The sequence below is a fragment of the Schistocerca cancellata genome, chromosome 9, assembly GCF_023864275.1.
Source record: "Schistocerca cancellata isolate TAMUIC-IGC-003103 chromosome 9, iqSchCanc2.1, whole genome shotgun sequence".
NCBI classification, from domain to species: Eukaryota; Metazoa; Arthropoda; class Insecta; order Orthoptera; family Acrididae; genus Schistocerca; species Schistocerca cancellata.
In genome coordinates, this window is record NC_064634.1 from 32,869,625 (window position 1) to 32,891,157 (window position 21,533).

The following is a 21,533-nucleotide window of genomic DNA, read 5'->3' on the forward strand; positions in this document are numbered from 1 at the left end:
CATCTAAATGAAAGGAAAAATGCTAATGAAACTGGTGGTAATTAATTTTGAAAAGGGGTAAAGTTAATGAAGAAAGTAAATGTGCGGCCATTACGTTAACAATTAACTAGCGGTAATTAGATATTTGAGATTTGGGGGAAATTACGGTCGCCAGTCCTAAGGACAATTACTATAGTAACTGAAAAAGAAAGGTTGTTACACATATAATTAGCACTAGAAGCGTGGCAACTGAAGGTTGACACGTGTAGTGTGAAAACTGAAAGTTTGTCAGAAGTAATAAATTTCGCTGCACTCTGAGTTAATTTAGCAAAAGAATTAATAAAACCAGAAAATCGAAACTTAATTTAGTGACTGAAGTTAATAGTGAGCTTTCTTTCTGAAGCACATCGAAATTAAGTAAAATACGGTTAGTCTTGGACTACCTCAACAATCATTTCAAAAGCTACTTGAACCTACGCAATTTAGAAATAAGAGATTTAACTTTGAACTTGAATTAAATGATTCTGAACAATTAACAGTAGTAAAATTTAGTATGTGCCAAGCTGAGGTGCAGTCACAGGTAAGCTAAAATACGGTAACAAAACTCACACTCTTAATTTGTGCTTGTGTAATCAAAATATTGTAGCCAGCTATGAATACCTTAACTGAACTTTGAAATTAAAGCAGTGAAATAGAATGATGCTGGCGTTTGAATTTCAACGACATTCGGGTTCATTCCGGAAAAGGAAGGGACCCTGCTTGGTAATGCAATTGGGACAATGAGCAAAAAACCTTCATGCTAAGTTGCTGTAATTTTGTGATGCAAAAATTTTAAAAGTTTGAAAAGCTGAGGTCTGCCATACAGTTCTAAAACTTTACGTGCTTCCAGTCTTCCTTGTAGGTTGATTGAAGGTTTGAAGCCGTCGATCGAGGAGGTGGCGACAGTCACTCATTGTCGGCCGTCGCTGTTGCAGAAGCTGGATGTTGGCGCGCCTTCTTCTCGACACGGTCACCAGGCGAAACGGGCTCTTGATGTGCGCCAGCTAATGCTTCCCGTCCGCGACACCATGTCAGAAACTATCATCGCAAGTCGAGCGCAATTACATGCTGCCAAACCCCAAATGCCCGGCAACTCGCGGGAGCTTCACACAACACACCTGCTCCACTGCACCACCCCCAGCCAGACTCCCTCTGCCCTGCCCGCGCTCCACGCGACAGAGTTAACAAAAAAAATGGCTCTGAGCACTGTGGGACTCAACTGCTGATGTCGTTAGTCCCCTAGAACTTAGAACTAGTTAAACCTAACTAACCTAAGGACATCACAAACATCCATGCCCGAGGCAGGATTCGAACCAGCGACCGTGGCGGTCTTGCGGTTCCAGACTGCAGCGCCTTTAACCGCACGGCCACTTCGGCCGGCGACATAGTTAACACTACCAAAGATCCTCAACACTTTGGTTCTCCACACGACCTATCGATGTATTCGTTCGATAGCATAGTTTTCCCTAGGCCAGACCCAGTGTATAAATACAAATAATATTCACAAAACAAACCAACATACATGCATATATATATATATATATATATATATATATATATATATATATATATACACTTCTGGAAATTGAAATAAGAACACCGTGAATTCATTGTCCCAGGAAGGGGAAACTTTATTGACACATTCCTGGGGTCAGATACATCACATGATCACACTGACAGAACCACAGGCACATACACACAGGCAACAGTGCATGCACAATGTCGGCACTAGTACAGTGTATATCCACCTTTCGCAGCAATGCAGGCTGCTATTCTCCCATGGAGACGATCGTAGAGATGCTGGATGTAGTCCTGTGGAACGGCTTGCCATGCCATTTCCACCTGGCGCCTCAGTTGGACCAGCGTTCGTGCTGGACGTGCAGACCGCGTGAGACGACGCTTCATCCAGTCCCAAACATGCTCAATGGGGGACAGATCCGGAGATCTTGCTGGCCAGGGTAGTTGACTTACACCTTCTAGAGCACGTTGGGTGGCACGGGATACATGCGGACGTGCATTGTCCTGTTGGAACAGCAAGTTCCCTTGCCGGTCTAGGAATGGTAGAACGACGGGTTCGATGACGGTTTGGATGTACCGTGCACTATTCAGTGTCCCCTCGACGATCACCAGTGGTGTACGGCCAGTGTAGGAGATCGCTCCCCACACCATGATGCCGGGTGTTGGCCCTGTGTGCCTCGGTCGTATGCAGTCCTGATTGTGGCGCTCACCTGCACGGCGCCAAACACGCATACGACCATCATTGGCACCAAGGCAGAAGCGACTCTCATCGCTGAAGACGACACGTCTCTATTCATCCCTCCATTCACGCCTGTCGCGACACCACTGGAGGCGGGCTGCACGATGTTGGGGCGTGAGCGGAAGAAGGCCTAACGGTGTGCGGGACCGTAGCCCAGCTTCATGGAGACGGTTGCGAATGGTCCTCGCCGATACCCCAGGAGCAACAGTGTCCCTAATTTGCTGGGAAGTGGCGGTGCGGTCCCCTACGGCACTGCGTAGGATCCTACGGTCTTGGCGTGCATCCGTGCGTCGCTGCGGTCCGGTCCCAGGTCGACGGGCACGTGCACCTTCCGCCGACCACTGGCGACAACATCGATGTACTGTGGAGACCTCACGCCCCACGTGTTGAGCAATTCGGCGGTACGCCCACCCGGCCTCCCGCATGCCCACTATACGCCCTCGCTCAAAGTCCGTCAACTGCATATACGGTTCACGTCCACGCTGTCGCGGCATGCTACCAGTGTTAAAGACTGCGATGGAGCTCCGTATGCCACGGCAAACTGGCTGACACTGACGGCGGCGGTGCACAAATGCTGCGCAGCTAGCGCCATTCGACGGCCAACACCGCGGTTCCTGGTGTGTCCGCTGTGCCGTGCGTGTGATCATTGCTTGTACAGCCCTCTCGCAGTGTCCGGAGCAAGTATGGTGGGTCTGACACACCGGTGTCAATGTGTTCTTTTTTCCATTTCCAGGAGTATATATATATATATATATATATATATATATATATATATATATATATATATATATATATATATACAAATAGTAAATCAATTACAATATACAAAGACACAGAAATGTCATATCTTCAGGTGACAAAATAAGGAAGAAACTATAGTACAATAAATGGAAATAGAAGGATATGCATTTCCGGCGTTACAAACGCTGATACGTTTAGATACGGTCTCAGTAGGTGACAGGTAGATATGTATCTAGTCTGATCGTCTGCATCCATTCATCACCATTATGCACTCCGTCAGATTTGGGGAATTCCAGCAGGACAATGCGACACCCCACACGTCCAGACTTGCTACAGAGTGGCTCCAGGAACACTCTTCTAATATTGAACGCTTCCGATGGCCACCAGACTCCCCAGACATGAACACTATTGAGCATATCTGGGATGCCTTGCAACGTACTGTTCAGAAGAGATCTCGGACCCCTCATACTCTTATGGATTTATGAACAGCCCTGCAGGATTCATGGTGGCAATTTCCCCCGTGCACTACTTCTGACATTGGTCGAGTCCACACCACGGCGTTTTGCGGCACTTCTGCGTGCTCGCTGGGGCTATACAGACAGGTATTCCAGTTTCTTTGGCTCTTCAGTGCATAACGGTTCCAGTCCCGTTAAAAATCTCTCGAAGGAACGACGATTCCTGTGGAATAAGGATGTTAAGCAGGCATTTTCTGATTTCTGGACGCTACATGACACGGTGTGTTAATAAACAAGTATTATTAAACTGGTGCGTCGATGAGATGATTGTTTCAATGCGGATGGCGCTTTTCCCCTATTGGCGTACCGATTCTGTACTATATGCCTTCGGACGGAAACTTTTTTATCGCCACATATACTACGTCAAGGTATGTTTACCTATATTTTCAGTGTGTACAGCGGGGGCCAAGAATCAAGGGATAGCGATATCCACATATGCGGATAGTGGTAACATCGCGTACACAAGCTATAAAAGGGCAGTGCATTGCCGGAGCTGACATTTGTACGTAGGAGACTGTTGTGAAAAAGTTTCCGACGTGATTATGGCCGCATGCCAGTTATTAACACTTGGAGCTAAACAGCATGAAACATTTCATTTCCGATGTCGTTAGAATTCATTCTGTAAAGGATTCATATAAATTTTTTTGAATATATAGACACTAGTTCAACTACCAGAGATTTATGCGAAAAGCATTTGCTGAACAAAAGAAGCTTTACGCTCTTCGTTTATTAGTTTTAGAATAAGTTACCTTTCGCTGTTATCCTGTCCTAGTGTTAAGACATGTTGTGCCATATCTCACTGATAAAATTGGGTTAAATGATGAAAGTGATTTTGAAGCAGAGCGATTTCGTCTTTTGTGATACCGTGGGTCCCAGCTCGTGAAATTCCGTAAAATTATTACTGTTATTTTAGTTTTATGCAGAGAATTTAGATGGAGGCGACGATCTTCACGGCGAAACTGCTCAACAATAGAGGTACGTGAATGTGTTCACCTTTTCCCTTTCGTGGCCGCTATCGTCAATTTCAATATATTTGCCGCGACATTCAGAGCCTGCAGTCCTTCTTTTCATTTAATTTCGGAAGTCCACGCGTTTACGTTCTAAGACGAATAAATGCATTTAACTGTAATTCTTTTTATCCAGGCCACAGGGGATGAGTGCTCTCAAAATGTACGTTCCTCTATCCCGTTCGTATGTTCGCATACATTTGAATTTGAGTGTGTACAAGCGTAACTATATTTAAGACTCATTTCCTACACAGTATTAACGCTTTGGTTTTTTTTTGTTTTTTTTTTTTTTTGACCACTCATTCGCGAATGTACGTGCCCTCTTATTTGATGTAGTCAGTCGGCCGTATTCTTTAATAACATTATTTGTAATATTCAGTGGCCTAGTTACGACAATTGATCTTTGCCTGTGTCGCAACAGCGCTTCACGCGAAATATTTATTACGCGACATCCACAAAAACTTTTATCTCAAAATTTCTATGACCGGCTGAATAAAGATTTTTCTAACAATAACAACAGCAAAACATAATAATATAATAGGAAGCTGCGGCGGCGCGGTTCTTTTCCTAACCTGCACCTACCTGTGAACATTGTCGCAGCATATCATCAGTAGGGAAGCCGAGCGAAACCTACTGTACTTCGACGTGAACCAGGCTGCAATTAAAGTCACTAATCTACGTCTCGAGAGAAAGCTTTCACACGAAATGAAATGTTGGAAATTTTGTCCTCAATTAATGTATTCTGCAACTTAGGTGAACACGTATTACTACCAAGCCCGCTCTAGTCTTAACAGAGTCACTCACAATCCCTTTCACTAACGTTAGCAAGTTTATGGTGTTGCATTTCCCGAAAACGTAAAAGCTACAAAAATACTGATTGTTTTTGATTGATAATTCTCGCCAAATATTAAGTCTGTCGGTACCAAATGCAGTCACAGTTTTTAGCCACCAACCTGCTCAATACGCCACACGGAATATATGTCTCCTTTTCGTCACACAATTCACTTAAAAATTCCGAAATTGCTACACGCCCATCGGAATAATTATGCCGTCACTTTACCACACTTTTGATGTATGAAACACTGCTAGATCCGGCAACTTATCGTTTCCATCGGAACTAGTACAACACACGTGCGAACTGTTTCATGGCTAGACTCCCACTCTTTTATAGAATATTCTAAGTCTTCTCTACCAGCAGAGAAAGGCGCGCGAAGAATATTGCTTTACCATTGGTCAGTTTACTCAACAGCCAATAGCAAAACAACATTCTCCCGCGTCAGTCCGCGCTTTTCATCAATAACCAATCGCAAAATAGTAAACTTAACGACTGCGCTTTTTACCGACGTACTTACCTAATATGCCGAAGTTTTGCTTATGCATAAAGTTATTTACTATTGTTATTTATACCTGAATTAGCTTTCCCTTTACCAAAAAATTACTTTACAAATCTTTTTTACAAAAATCCCCTTTGTCCACATCCATACTTCTTCGAAATGTTCCCACACTAAATCCTACTACAAAACTCGTTAAACAATTATCTTTATATTAACCTTAAACCACACTCACGCATCAATCATACTGCTAAAACACATTTATAACATTTTACATACACAAAAAGACATAATAACACATTATGAAAATACAAGAACAGTTTATGAAAAACATTCTATTACTTTTGTGCACTCTAGCGGGCAAAATCGAAACTAAATCACAGTCCCCTATCCAATACTGTCCTCTATCGGCTGATACATAAACTACGTGCGCGTCCAGTCTCGCGCCACCATCTGTCACTATCCAGCTCTGAGGCCCATCTCCCACTTAACCGCCTCCAAGGCAGGATCGGTATATGGTGCTACGCCTCAACGCGTTACAATTAATTACTTCTCATCATGGATAACTCAGTGGCCGACGGCCTTCGCTTATCAATCGGTAGCGGTGGCCCTTTTCCAAGGATTTTCAGTGCTACAAAACAAGCAACAATGAGTGAAATAACCGAAGTATTTAATGTCGCAATTACAAAAAAGGTGTTCGTCAAGAAATTTGGCGTTAAAGGGCTACGGCAGCAAGCGAATGACGAGAGTACCTTTGCTCAACTACGACACGGCCTGTACCGACTCTCTTGGGCTCTTCACCATATCGGTTGGAACCTAGACTAACGGTGGACTGCTCAGGTGAGTCCCGATTTCAGTTGGTAAGAGCTGATAGTAGGGTTCAGTGTGGTGCAGAGCCCACGAAGCCATGGACCCAAGTTGCTAACAAGACCGCGCAAGCTGATGGTGGCTCCATATTAATGTGGGTTGTCTTTACATGGAATGGACTGATTCCCCTGGTCCAACGGGACCGATCTATGACTGGTATTTGCAGTCCTTCGTGGACTTTACGTTTCCAAACAGCGATACACATGTCACAGGGCCCAGTTCTTCAAGATTCTTTCGCAGAACCGTCTGGACACATCGTGCGCGTGACTTGGTCACCCAGATCGTCAGAAATTAATCCCACCGCACGTTTACGTGACGTAATCGAGTGGTCAGTTCGTACACAGAATGTTGCACTGGCAGTAGTTTGGCAATTATGAACGGCTAAAGATACAGCGTGGCTCAATATTTCTGCAGGGGACTTTCAGTGACTTATAGAGTCCACGCCACAATGAGCTGCACCACTACGATGGGCAAAAGAAGGCCAGATACGATATTAGGAAGTCTCCCTTTTCTTCCATTAATTCCCATTAATTTCAGCGGGGGCCTCACCCACGACTGACTTGTCAGGAGTGTTATTTCTATGAGGGTCACCTCAAGAGAAATGCACACTATTTTTTTTAATCCATCTTTTATTCTACACGTTAGAAAGTTTTACAGTGTGTAGATACATCATTTAGGAATAACATTTTCATTTCTCCACATAATTTCCATCCGTCTCAACGGCCTTACGCCATCTTGGAACTAGCGCCCGTATACCTGCACGGTAAAATTCTTGACTAACCTGTTGAAGCCACTGTTTGGCAGCGTGCCGAAGGGAGTCATCATCTTCAAACCTTATTCCACAAAGCGAGTGTTTCAGTTTCCCAAAGAGGTGATAGACACATGGAGCCAGGTCAGGACTGTAAGGCGAGTGTTTCAGTGTTGTCCATCCGAGTTTTGTGATCGGTTCCATGGTTTTTTGACTGACATGTGGACGTGCATTGGGGTGAAACAGCAAAACATCCCGCTTTTGCCGATGTGGTCGAACAAGACTCAGTCGTTCTTGAAGTTTCTTCAGTGTCACCACACATGCATCAGAATTTATGGTGGTTCCACTGGGCATGATGTCCACAAGCTAGAGTCTTTCGGGATCGAAAAACACCGTAGCCATAAATTTTCCAGCTGAATATGTAGTTTTGAATTATTTTTCCTTGGGTGAATTTGCATGATGCCACTCCATTGTTTGCCTCTCTGTCTCTGGTGAAAAATGCTGGAGCCATGTTTCATCACCTGTCACAATCCTTCCAAGAAATTCATCTCCACCATTCTCTTACAGTTCCAAAAGTTCGCTGCATACTTGTTCGCTGCATACTTTTGTCTTGATTCTTTGTGAGCCACAGTCAACATCCTGGGAACCCACCTGGCACAAACCTTTTTTAACGCCAACACTTTCAGTATTCTGCAAACACTTCCTTCCCCTATCCCAACGTAGGGTAACAGTTCGTTCACTGTGATGCGTCTGTCAGCAGTCACCAACCCGTTAACTCTCTGCACATTGTCTGGAGTGTGTGCAGTACGAGGCCTGCTGCTGCGAGGACAATCCTCAATATTGCCGTGCCCGCTTTCATCACGTAACCTGCTTGCCCACCGAGTAAGTGTACTGCGATCGACAGCAGCATCTGCATACACCTTGTAAGTAGGCTGTTTAGGTTTCTATGTTGGTAACGCCACGTAGCGCTCTGTATCAAAATCACTGACTGTGCTGCGTGCAGTCTGTGACTGGTTGGCATTATTGAAATATTCTTTATTGTAGTGTTGGGCAGATGGATGTGAACAGCGTGTAGCGTTGCGCAGTTGGTGAGCCGCCAGCAGTGGTGGCTGTGGGGAGAGAGGTGGCAGAATTTTGAGAGCGGACGATCTGGACGTGTGTCCATCAGAAAGAGTAAATTTGACGACTGGATGTCATGAACTGATTTATATGACTTTTGAACACTACTAAGGTAAATAGATTGTTTGTTCTCTATCAAAATTGTTCATTTGCTAACTATGCGTATCAGTGGTTAGTGCCGTCAGTAGTTAGAATCTTTTATTTAGCTGGCAGTATTGGCGCTCGCTGTATTGCAGTAGTTTGAGTAACGAAGATTTTTGTCAGGTAAGTGTTTCATGAAAGGTGTAGGTTACTGTTAGTCAGGGCCATTGTTATGTAGGGATTATTGAAAGTCAGATTGCGTTGCGCTAAAAATATAGTGTGTTAGTTTAGTGATGATCAGAATAAGGAAAGAGAGAAATGTCTGAGTACGTTCAGTTTAGCTCAGCTGTTTAAAAATGAAATAACGTAAGGGGTTTATCAGCACAGTCATTCATAAATTTTTCTAAGGGGACGTTTCAACCTTTTTCAATCTCTTGTGGATGTTTCCCATTGTCTCGTTTTAACAGCACAGGAATTCTATGACAGCACGTTGCTTCTGACGAACGTCAAGTGTAGCAGCCATCTTGAAGACATCTCACGGAAACAGGCTGAACTAAGTTTGATGGCCGAGCGGTTAAAGGCGCTACAGTCTGGAACCGCACGACCGCTACGGTCGCAGGTTCGAATCCTGCCTCCGGCATGGATGTGTGTGATGTCCCTAGGTCAGTTAGGTTTAAGTAGTTCTAAGTTCTAGGGGAGTTATGACCACAGCAGTTGAGTCCCATAGTGCTCAGAGGCATTTGAACTAAGTTTGAAAACAAGGGGGAAGGATGTATCTACACACTGTAAAACCTTTATGCATGCAGAATGAAAACTGTATTTTTAGAAAAATAGTGTGCATATAGTTTGGAGTTACCCTCGTAGCTTGTTTCCGTTGTGCACACGTTATCAAAATGGTTCAAATGGCTCTGAGCACTATGGGACTTTATTTCTGAGGTCATCAGTCCCCTAGAACTTAGAACTACTTAAACCTAACTAAGGACATCACACACATCCATGCGCGAGGCAGGGTTCAAACCTTCGACCGTAGCGGTCGCGCGGTTCCAGACTGTAGCGCCCAGAACCGCTCGGCCACTTCGGCCGGCGCACACTTCATCACACTATATGTGTGTAGCAGTTGTAACGGAACATATTAAAGGCTTTACTGTACCGAAGTATGCGATACCCTCCAAATTCAACCAGATTGACGAGTATTTATGATTATAAAAAAGTTATTGTGTATGTTAACAATGATTGCATAACATGTCTCCATAAACAGTCAATCCATTAAATTATACTGAATAACTGACCCACACACAAGTTTATATCACTTGATCACTGATACAGCAAATGTCATCATGTAAAAACACTGAGTTCATCTTAAATAATTAATATGAAGTACGAAAAATAGTGGCCAACTTAGGTATTTTGGATCTCCTTAAATAAAAATCATCCAGTGAAACCTATTGATTCACTAGGAGCGGTTTCACTCAGTATTCACGAAATCAATCCTATTTTAGACGAAAACCAATGTAATTCTTAATAAGTCATGTTATTTACTTATTTATGCAAATTAGAGAAGTCAATTGACAAACTTCTAAGAAACGGCCTTTTTGTAACAAAGAATTATTCTGTCAAGTCAACGAATCTGTCTGTCATTTTAATAACATGTTAAATTATGTCACTCGATGCAAATTAATAACTTTTCTTCACAAATTATGATAACAGATGTACATGTGACTTGTAAACTATATCTCTTTTTAGTAGTTCTTTGACAATGTTATAAATACAAGCAGCAAGAAGGGTCGGGAGACAGTCGGAATATCACTTTGGTAAAGTGTGTTTGTGTGTTATTGTTTGAGGTGGATAAACAAAGCAAAGAACATGTAAAGGAAGTACTACTTTGTGTTGTGTCATGGTCTTTGGTGGACAGTTGAATTAAGATGGCCACCAGAGTAATAAATATTTGAAGTTTACGTATTTATTGGTTTCGCTCGTTCTTTATCATCAAAAGCACATAAAAAACACGGGACCTCATGTTTTTAACCCTAGACAACCAGATTTAGAGCCAGCATCAGCATCGAGACACAGCAGCGATCCAGCAAGTAGCAGCGATTACTAAAACACAATGCATTTTAATGGCGCCAACCTAACATCAAGTGCTAACAAGCTCCGTAAATGGGAGTGAAATAGTGCGATTATAGCAATTAGCAATATCTACGACCAGGCGACCATTACACAGTGGAGCGATCTGTGTTTCGAGAGGGTTTCGTATGAGTGAAACTAGTGGTGTTTAACCACAGCCCCGTAGCGCCTTGCACAGCTCGCCGAAAGGTCACCGACGAGGCCGCGTCCCGTCCCAGCGACGTCGCTGTCAGCTGAAACTCGACTTAGCCCTGTGACACCACCTTGCCGAGCCGCAGACAGCCGGACGAAATCCGCGGCCCGGGTGCAGGAGGCTGCGACTCGAGACAGTTAATGAGCTCCGCCCCCGCCAACTGGCCCCCTCATTAGCGGGCTGAGCGACCGCAGTACGCCTGGTCCGCAGCACCGAGTCGGGGTCGCGCAGTCGCGGCAGCAGAGGACGCGTCTGCCGGAGACCAGCCCCCGGCCGGCCTACCCCTGCCAGCCCGGTAATTAATTCCCCCGGCACAACTGCAGGACCTTCCTTTCCGATCTGCCGCCTCAAATTAGCGCCGTTTCTCCGGCTCACCCATTGTTTCTGATAACCCGCACTGGTACCTCCACCCTCCAGAGGCCGCCTCAGCCTGCTACAGAGCAGGCATTCTTTCCGCTGCGCGGGCCACCAGTGCAACCGCCGGCTGAGCCGCCTTGTCCTACGTCGCCCTGCCGCCGTGCCCTGCCGACATAGAGCGGATTACTCGCCGCTGAAATCCACCGTCAGTGTGTGTGCGGCTCCCGCGGGGCCCCTCCGTAATCCCGCGTTCTCGCCGTCCCGGCTCGCCGGTAAAATACTTGCTAAGTGTTTCCTTCGGGGGCAATATACTGAACATCAAAGGCATAGCTGCCGCCGCGGTTGAGCTCCGCTTTCCACCAGAAGACGCCAGGCGGGCGAGGTCAGGGAAAGCTCTTTTCGAGATTAGTTGCGTTCTTGCGTCCCTGTTCGTCACAAAGTATTTGCAACAGGAGAGACCGATATGAACACAATAATGTTACCAAGCTGAAGCAACCTTTCAAAATTCAGAACATCCTATCCAGGTGACATAAAAGTTTTGTAGGTAGAGGAAAGGTGCCTAATATGAGACACACTATTGTAAACCCATTTGAAAGACCTAAAAGTAAGTGCAATTGTATTTTTTATGATGTTAATAACATACGATACTGCATTATTTTGCGAAGAGACCCAATATAGACATTAACAAGCATTATACAAAAGATAAGAAGGCAAAAAGGTGGAAGGAGTATATAGAGGGTCTATACAAGGGCGACGTACTTGAGGAGAATATTCTGGAAATGGAAGAGAATGTAGATGAAGTCGAAATGGGAGATACAATACGTGTGAAGAGTTTGACAGAGCACTGAAAGACCTGAGTCGAAACAAGGCCCCGGGAGTAGACAACATTCCATTGGAACTACTGACGGCCTTGGGAGAGCCAGTCGTGACAAAACTCTACCATCTGGTGAGCAAGATATATGGAACAGGCCAAATATCCTCAGACTTCAAGAAGAATATAATAATTCCAATCCCAAAGAAAGCAGGTGTTGCCAGATGTCAAAATTACCGAACAAACAGTTTAATAAGCCACAGCTGCAAAATACTAACACGAGTTCTTTACAGACGAATGGAAAAACTAGTAGAAGCCGACCTCGGGGAAGATCAGTTTCGATTCCGTAGAAATACTGGAACACGTGAGGCAATACTGACCTTACGACTTATCTTAGAAGAAAGATTAAGGAAAGGCAAACCTACGTTTCTAGCATTTGTAGACTTAGAAAAAGCTTTTGACAATGTTGACTGGAATACTCTCTTTCAAATTCTAAAGGTGGCAGGGGTAAAATACAGGGAGCGAAAGGCTATTTACATTTTGTACAGAAACCAGATGGCAGTTATAAGAGTCGAGGGGCATGAGAGGGAAGCAGTGGTTGGGAAGGGAGTGAGACAGGGTTGTAGCCTCTCCCCGATGTTATTCAATCTGTATATTGAGGAAGCAGTAAAGGAAACAAAAGAAAAATTCGGAGTAGGTATTAAAATCCATGGAGAAGAAATAAAAACCTTGAGGTTTGCCGATGACATTGTAATTCTGTCAGAGACAGCAAAGGACCTGGAAGAGCAGTTGAACGGAATGGACAGTGTCTTGAAAGGAGGATATAAGATGAACATCAACAAAAGCAAAACGAGGATAATGGAATGTAGTCGAATTAAGTCGGGTGATGCTGAGGGAATTAGATTAGGAAATGAGACACTTAAAGTAGTAAAGGAGTTTTGCTATTTGGGGAGTAAAATAACGGATGATGGTCGAAGTAGAGAGGATATAAAATGTAGACTGGCAATGGCAAGGAAAGCGTTTCTGAAGAAGAGAAATTTGTTAACTTCGAGTATAGATTTAAGTGTCAGGAAGTCATTTCTGAAAGTATTTGTATGGAGTGTAGCCATGTATGGAAGTGAAACATGGACGATAAATAGTTTGGACAAGAAGAGAATAGAACCTTTCGAAGTGTGGTGCTACAGGAGAATGCTGAAGATTAGATGCGTAGATCACATAACTAATGAGGAAGTATTGAATAGGATTGGGGAGAAGAGACGTTTGTGCCACAACTTGACCAGAAGAAGGTATCGGTTGGTAGGACATGTTCTGAGGCATCAAGGGATCACCAATTTAGTATTGGAGGGCAGCGTGGAGGGTAAAAATCGTAGGGGGAGACCAAGAGATAAATACACTAAGCAGATTCAGAAGGATGTAGGTTGCAGTAGGTACTGGGAGATGAAGAAGCTTGCACAGGATAGAGTAGCACGGAGAGCTGCATCAAACCAGTCTCAGGACTGAAGACCACAACAACAACAACTATAAGATCTTGCATTATTTAGTTTTATCATACAATTATCGTATTTGCAGTAATAAACAATCTTTCAGAGTAGTTATTAAATCTTTGCCGGCCGCGGTGGTCTAGTGGTTCTAGGCGCGCAGTCCGGAACAGCGGGCATGGATGCGTGTGATGTCCTTAGGTTAATTAGGTTTAATTAGTTCTGAGTTCTAGGCGACTGATGACCTCAGAAGTTAAGTCACATAGTGCTCAGAGCCATTAAATCTTCACAAACAAGGCATTTCGTAGAAATGAGATCAAGGTTTCCTAATATGAGACAGTAATAATATCTTGCTTTAATTATTTTATTACATAATAAAGACATATGAATGTACAAGGTTTTACATGTTCATTCATTTCTGTTATCCTTCACTCATTTCACACTACTTAGGTTTATATTTACGACATCCGGGGCATACAAAATTGTCTTTTGTGACACCGCACTCTTCATGAGCCCAGCGATAACATTTCGTGCACTGTGCCCATTTCTCCCCGTGTTTGCCTTCAGAAAAGCGCCCAGTACAGAACATACACTCTGCGCCATCGTCATTACTGCTGTCTGAATCCCCACTGTCATCAAGATGGACATCGGATGCCGAGTCACTAGACGATTCTTCTGCTTTAGGTCTACGATTGAAAGATTTTCCACTCTTCTCCCCAAATAACTTTCTCGCTGCTTTCTTAGCTTCAGCCTCTTCTTTCTTCTGTTTAGATTCTCGCAGTTGCTTCACGTAAGGAGTTGAAGTTAGTAACGCAGCAGAGCACGAATGTTTGACTGTCTTCAGGTGGTTTTGCGATGTGTGGGAGAGGTCTGATGTCTGCTGGGCTGACAGCTTGACCATCACCATCAGTAGTTTCATTTTCGTTTTTGGCATCTCTTTCTTGAAGAGAGTTAGCATGGCGATGAATTGAAAATTTATGTTCCCTAAAGATGTTTCTGTTGCATGGGATGAGACCTGTTGTTCTGAAGGCATCCACAGGTGCTTCCATTGTTGCTGCTCGGTTGTAAGGTGCCCCAAATAACTTGGCTATTAATAATGGTGTGATAACACGACCTGGGTTACTTGCCAACCACGTTTCTATCTCTTGGGCACAGTAGGTTTTCAAAGGCCCCATAAATCCGACGACAAGTGGCTGCGTTTTATGCGTTGAGTGAGGTGGCAAACATACAATATGAACATTGTTTTAACGTGCTTTATCTAACACATCGAGATTCTTTGTGGGGAATAATGCTCATCAAGAATCAAAATGACAGGGTCATTTGAAGATGGCTTTACATGACTCACAAAATGACCAAACCACTGAGTAAAAATGTGAGTTTGTATCCAGCCACTTGGATGACAAGCTAATATTGGTCCTGCAAGTGCACCGTCCATCAAGTTCCAGAAAACATTCCAATTTCTGATCATAAGACTAGTCAAAGTAATCCCTGTTTATGATAATTTATTCCAATTAAAATAAACGCAGTTGCCAAAATTTTACTACAAAAAATGATGAAATATTGTTATCTCATGATAGTATTGCGTAAATTACTTATAAAAAATCGTGAGAGAACGAGTTCCCTCAATATACGATTGGTATCGTAATATGCGACACTGTCGCGTATTTGGATCCTCATACTATCGCGTATTAGGAATTTCGCCATCTTACACAAAGAATCACGCACTTGCTAACACCGTTCGTTGGAAAATGAACCTAATTGCCAATAATTATAGGTAATACAATTACAAATAACAACAATAAAAGAGTACAGTAATATCCACTCACCTTTAAGCTGAAATATTGTCTCAACACCGATGTCCCAAAAACTCCAAACACAAGAAATTCTGTATCATCCTCTACATACTGTGTCCAGCTCAACTATGGCGTCCTACTCGCTGTGTCGTCGTCTGGCACGCAACAGACGTGTTTAAGAAACTCTCCACCAGAGTGCACCCCCTAACTTGAGCACAGTTGGGGTGTCTCATATTAGGGTACTATCGCATAATAGGCGCCTTTCCTCTATAGTACCGCGTCATAATGTAAAAACTACTGCTGCTGGAGAAAAGCCAACGTTTCGGCCACGATTGCAGCGGCGTTCTTCTGGGTCTAATGGTGCGTTCCAGCTATGCAGTGTCCTTTATATTTTGTTGTTAGTGTACACTGCGCATGCCATTACGTCATAAGTTTAGAAAGGTAGTTAATTTCATTGCCGGCCGCATTGGTCTCGCGGTTCTAGGCGCGCAGTCCTGAACCGTGCGGCTGCTACGGTGGCAGGTTCGAATACTGCCTCGGGCATGGATGTGTGTGATGTCCTTAGGTTAGTTAGGTTTAAGTAGTTCTAAGTTCTAGGGGACTGATGACCACAGCTGTTAAGTCCCATAGTGCTCAGAGCCATTTGAACCAGTTAATTTCATTGGTCACTTAAGGAAGAAGGAGAGGGAACTTTAATTTGATGGGTTATTGCGGTGGAGGGAGGACGTGACGTCTGTTGTCTATATTCTCTTGTGTTATGTACCATGACTGGTGGTCACCGTCGAATGAGAAGTTTGCTGCTGTTTACCAACTGCTGGACGTCGGCCGCGCGGCGGCAGTTCCTCGCCGGTAGTGCTCGTGCCTCGTGTCGACAGTGCGGTCTGTTGCGGTCTGATTGCTGGCAGACAAGATGGGGCAAGCCTGAGTCCATCCTCCCTATTAATGTCATTAGGGTGTTTAAGTATTTCGATAGCCTCTCTGATTTAGCGTTTCGTCATAATTGGCTGCTTGGCCAACACACAGGCTTCGCTGAATTTTATTTCTTTTCCGCAGTGTTGCTGGTGTTCTGCCACTGCGGATTTTTTGTGTTGCCCTAGACGAATATAGCGCTCGTGTTCTTGAATGCGCGTTGCTATTGGCCTACCAGTCTCGCCGATGTATGCCTCTCCACATTCGCGTTCCACCTTGTAAACGCCTGCAGTGTGTAATGCATCCACCTTGTCCTTAGTGGAGCCTAGCACGTCCTGGATCCTACGACTACTATAGAAGACAGGCTGCACCCCAACGCGGCGTAGGTGTTTTCCTATTCGGTCAGTAACGCTTTTCATATAAGGTAAGCGCACTGTTGGCTACATTTTGTCTATTTCTAGCTTATCTTTCTTGCTTGTGTTGGTCGACAAGGCTGTGTTTATCGACTTATTGCTGTAGACATTGGCTAGAAACGTTGTGCGTAACATTTTAAGCTAAGGTGTGATGTTTTGAGCGTCACTTAGGCGCTGTGTACGGATTACCAAAGAACTGATGACAGAGTTCGTCTGCGATGGGTGGTGGTAGGATTGGGCGTTCCGATACTTGTCTGTATGTGTAGGCTTGCGATGTACCCTGTGCCCCAGTGTGCCCTCCCTTCTCCTGTACACTTCGACGTCTAGAAATGGGATAGCACCATTCTTTTCTACTTCCAGCGTGAACTGTATCTTCCCGTGCACATTGTTCAAGTATTCGTGGAACTTGTGAAGCTCCGTTTTACCATGAGGCCATAAGGCGAACGTGTCGTCCACGTATCTGAACCAGAACGTGGGCGTAAAGGTGCTGAACCGAGGGCCGTTGCTTCCAAGGCTTCCATAAATACGTCGGCTGCCAGCGGAGATAGGGGAGACCCCATTGCTACGCCGTCTGTCTGCTCGTAGTATTTTCCTTGCCATTTGAAGTACGTTGAAGTCAGGTACAACTCAACCAGGTCGCATATGTCTGGCGGGACTTGCTCTTGTAGGATAGGGATAGTTTCATCTACTGGCATGTTCGTAAATATTGATTTCACGTCGAATCTGACCATGATGTCAATAGGTAAAATTTGAAACGTCCCCTTAGAAAAATTGTACATGACTGTGCTTAAACTGACACACAATATTTTTAGCGCAACGCAATCTGACTTTCAAAAATCCCTGCAAAAGAATGGCCCTGACTAACATTAATCTATACCTTTCACAAATCACTTACCTCACCAAAAATCTCCGTTACTCGAACTACTGCAATACAGCGAGCGCCACTACTGCCAGCTAAATAAAAGATTCAAACTACGGAATACACTATCTACTGATAGGGATAGTTAGTAAATGAAAAATTTTAATAGAGAACAAACAATCTATTTACCTTAATATCATCAAAAGTCATAATATATGTAATTTCAAAACTCCGCCATCTCTCTCCTCACATCCACCACTGCTGGCGGCTCACCTCCAACTGCGCAACGCTACGCGCTGTTCACATCCAGCTGCCGCTGCCCAACACTACAATGGCAGACAACAATGCAAACTAGCCACAGACTGCACACAGCACAGCCAGCGATTTTCATACAGAGCGCTACGTAACGTTGCCAATAAGAAAACATATACAGCCTACTTACAAATTGTTTCTCCCTTTAGGCATTCTATGAAGTGCGTCGAGTTCTTCACGTAAGAGTCCGTCTTCCCAACTAGACGTCTTGGTTTGCAGGCTAGTTTGCTTCCTTAAGTGACCAATGAAACTAACTACCTTTTTAAAATTATGACGTAATGGCCTGCCTAGTGTACACTATCAACAAAATATAAAGGACACTGAATAGCTAGAACGCACCATTAGACGCAGAAGACGGCCGCTGCAATCGTTGGTTTTTCTCCAGCAGCAGTAGTTTTTACATTATGACGCGGCACTATACCCAGAAAACTTTTATGTCGACTGACTCTGGCCGCGGAATCCTAAGCAATTATATCCTATCCAGGGTTGCGATCTTGTGCCACAAGTTTGAAATACGTTATGCCGCTTACATTAACTTTGCATGATGAAGTATGCATTTTTATCGTATAGGAACGACCGTGGTTGACATATTTGTTCAAATTACATTCATTTCGAGACAGTTTTATGCTCTTAGATAACCCGGTTTGACCCCTGTTGCTCACAGGTATGTGAAAATAGTGACAATGCATGTCCCTGCCGTGAAGAATATTGATCTGAAGGTGGCCATTCGAGGCGAGTGAAATTGCTAATCTACTTTTCAGCGTTTATTCCAATCTTCTGTTGTTCAATCTTGAGAGCTGGTAAAATTTGTTGTTTTGAAGAGCGCGCCGCAGCGCGTAGTGTAAAGCAGTCGCCTTCCGGTTCTGGCGGTGGCTCCGCTGTGGCAATCGCAGCTTCTTTGGTGTCTCCCTCTGGGGGGGGGAGAAGGGGGGGGAGGGAAAAGTGGCACGTTCACGTGCATTTAAGCGGCGTTATGAGCTCTGCAAAGGTTTTTAAAAAGTCTGTAGACTGCAGAGCAGCGTAATAAGCTGCTGCCAGCCCACCCCCTCGGGGGGAATCGAAATACGAGAAAGGAAAAAAAAAATCTCGGCAAAGGGTCAGTCTGTCAGTCTCGGCGATCTGGTCAGTTGGTCAGCCGGCTCAGTGTGGGGCAATCAGTGTCTGTCTGTCTGTCGTCCGGAGTGCTAGTATGTGTTAGGCCGACAGTCTGCTCGAATTTGTTCAGGCAATGGGCATTGGCGGTTGGATCGATCGGTTGGTCGGTCGCGCACTGGGACACAAGATGACTTGTCCGCCTTGCGTGTCGGCGCATGTGAGGTCGCCACGTCAGTCCAGAGGGCCGCGCCGTAGAGCGAGGGGTAGTGGGTTCGCGGCCTACACGAGAGAACAGGATCCAACCCACGACATCGGGCTGGCCGGTGCGAGCTGCAACGCCGTGAGACGGGAGATCGGCGCGCCTTCCTGCGTCCGTTGAAGCGGCTGGCAGCGGACGGTTCGGGAGAGCGATTTGGGGGTGCTGCGCCAGGTCTTCTCGAGAAATCGCAGTTTATTAAAAGTTAAGCGATTCGTGATATGTTGTTTCATTTACTTGTTAAATTCTACTTGTGTTCATGGTCAGTCTCTCGTCCCCAGCTTGCTCGTCTGTCTCTCGTCCGCATTTGTTAGGCAGTTAGTGTCTGTCTGTCGGGCTGCCGTACGTTAATAGCTGCCTCTATCAGGTTTGTCGGATTCGGTGTTAACGAATTTATTCCTTGAAGTGTGACGGCCGAATTCCTGAAATATGTTTTTATCTTGCCTATCATCTTGAGAGGCGGTATATGTGTAATGCAGATCATGTTTGTATATTTTATGTAAGACTGCATTTCATGTGTTTTTATTTAAATGGTCATTTTAGTATATAAAGTTGCCACCTTTCCACCGTAAGAGTTTTCTTTTAAAAACAAGTTGCACGTTCAATGGTAAGTGATTTTATTTTAATGTGAGTGTTTTGCACCATTTCCATCCCTCCTACGGGCTGCATAGTTTGTGTTTGTGTGAGTTGTTAAAAATTTTAGTGTAGGGTAATCTAGTGTGTTGCAGATTTGCACCATTGTAGTTCAAATGGTTCAAATGGCTCTGAGCACTATGGGAGTTAACTGCTGATGTCATCAGTCCCCGCCAGCCGGGATGGCCGAGCGGTTCTAGGCGCCACAATCTGGAACCGCGCGACCGCTACGGTCGCAGGTTCGAATCCTGCCTCGGAGATTTGTGTGTGTGATGTCCTTACGTTAGTTAGGTTTAAGTAGTTCTAAGTTGTAGGGGACTGATGACCTCAGAAGTTAAGTCTCATAGTGCTCAGAGCCAATTGAACCATTTCATCAGTCCCCTAGAGAGTAGAAGTATTTAAACGTAACTAACCTAAGGAAATCACACACATCCATGCCCGAGGCAGGATTCGAACCTGCGACCGTAGCGGTCGCGCGGCTCCAGACTGTATCGCCTAGAACCGCTCGGCCACTCCGGCCGGCGCACCCGTGTAGTCTTTCAGAGGTTGTGAGCGGCCGTGTTAAAAGGGAGCGGCAAGCTGCTTAGCCCGAAAGCTCATACTGCAAAAAAAAAAAAAAAAAAAGATCATTATTTCTATCTCTTAATAAATTGTAACTTGATGTTTAGAGGGTGCTCTCTGATTATAATTTTTAATTTTTTTTTTTTTATGAAAGGGTTTGAGGAATAAAATTTCCATTTGTTGGAATTTAATTTGTTTTCATCAGTTAACCACTGGTAACTACTTCCACGCTCACATAGTGTGATTAAGTGTGTTAATGTTCTTGATCCATCATTGGTAAATAAAGTAAATTCTTTAAGAAAAGATTTTCAATGTAAATCCACGGTTCACATCTCCTCCCTCCCCTTTTCTGTCTGTCATCTCCTCTTATTCTCCTTCTCTCTTTATCACACCTGACGCAATGGGGAGTTACTGATTCTCTCCTCCACAGAACCAGAGCACAGTGCGACGTATTGAAATGCAAGCCGATCTGAGTTCCGGTGCGACGTACTGAGGTGCTGAGATTGAGACAGTCCGGTCGTTCACTGTGCCACCGGGAGTTATCGGCGCGTGCCTTGGCCTTCTTTTGCCACAGGAACGCCTCGTTTAGCGACTGCTGTACAATGTTTCCTAGTGCCGACCAGTATGCTGGCGAAGGCGTACGCCAGCACAGTTTCGGTCACAAGTCATTGTTTATAGATTGTTTCGATTCGTCAGAATCTTTCTTGACTGTGTTGTACTCCTTTGAGAGGAAGGTTCCTTCAATGTTTTGTGTAACACCTGTTTGCAACAATTTGCGTTTTCCAGTAGCTGAAACGGAAATACATTTTCTGTAATGTGTATGTTTGCTTGTTGTTTTCTCTTCATCCTCGTTCACCTACACCTGATATTTCGATGTGTATAGAATCGTGCTCACTTCTGTTGATTATGCTGATTACCATATTTTTAAAATAATGAAATCCGTATTTAATGGGATTTGATCTATATGACTTACACTCCAACAGTGTCGATCAATTCTACATTCTAATTATAACTGATTTATTGCCAGATCAACATTTCCTTTTTACCTATCTTGT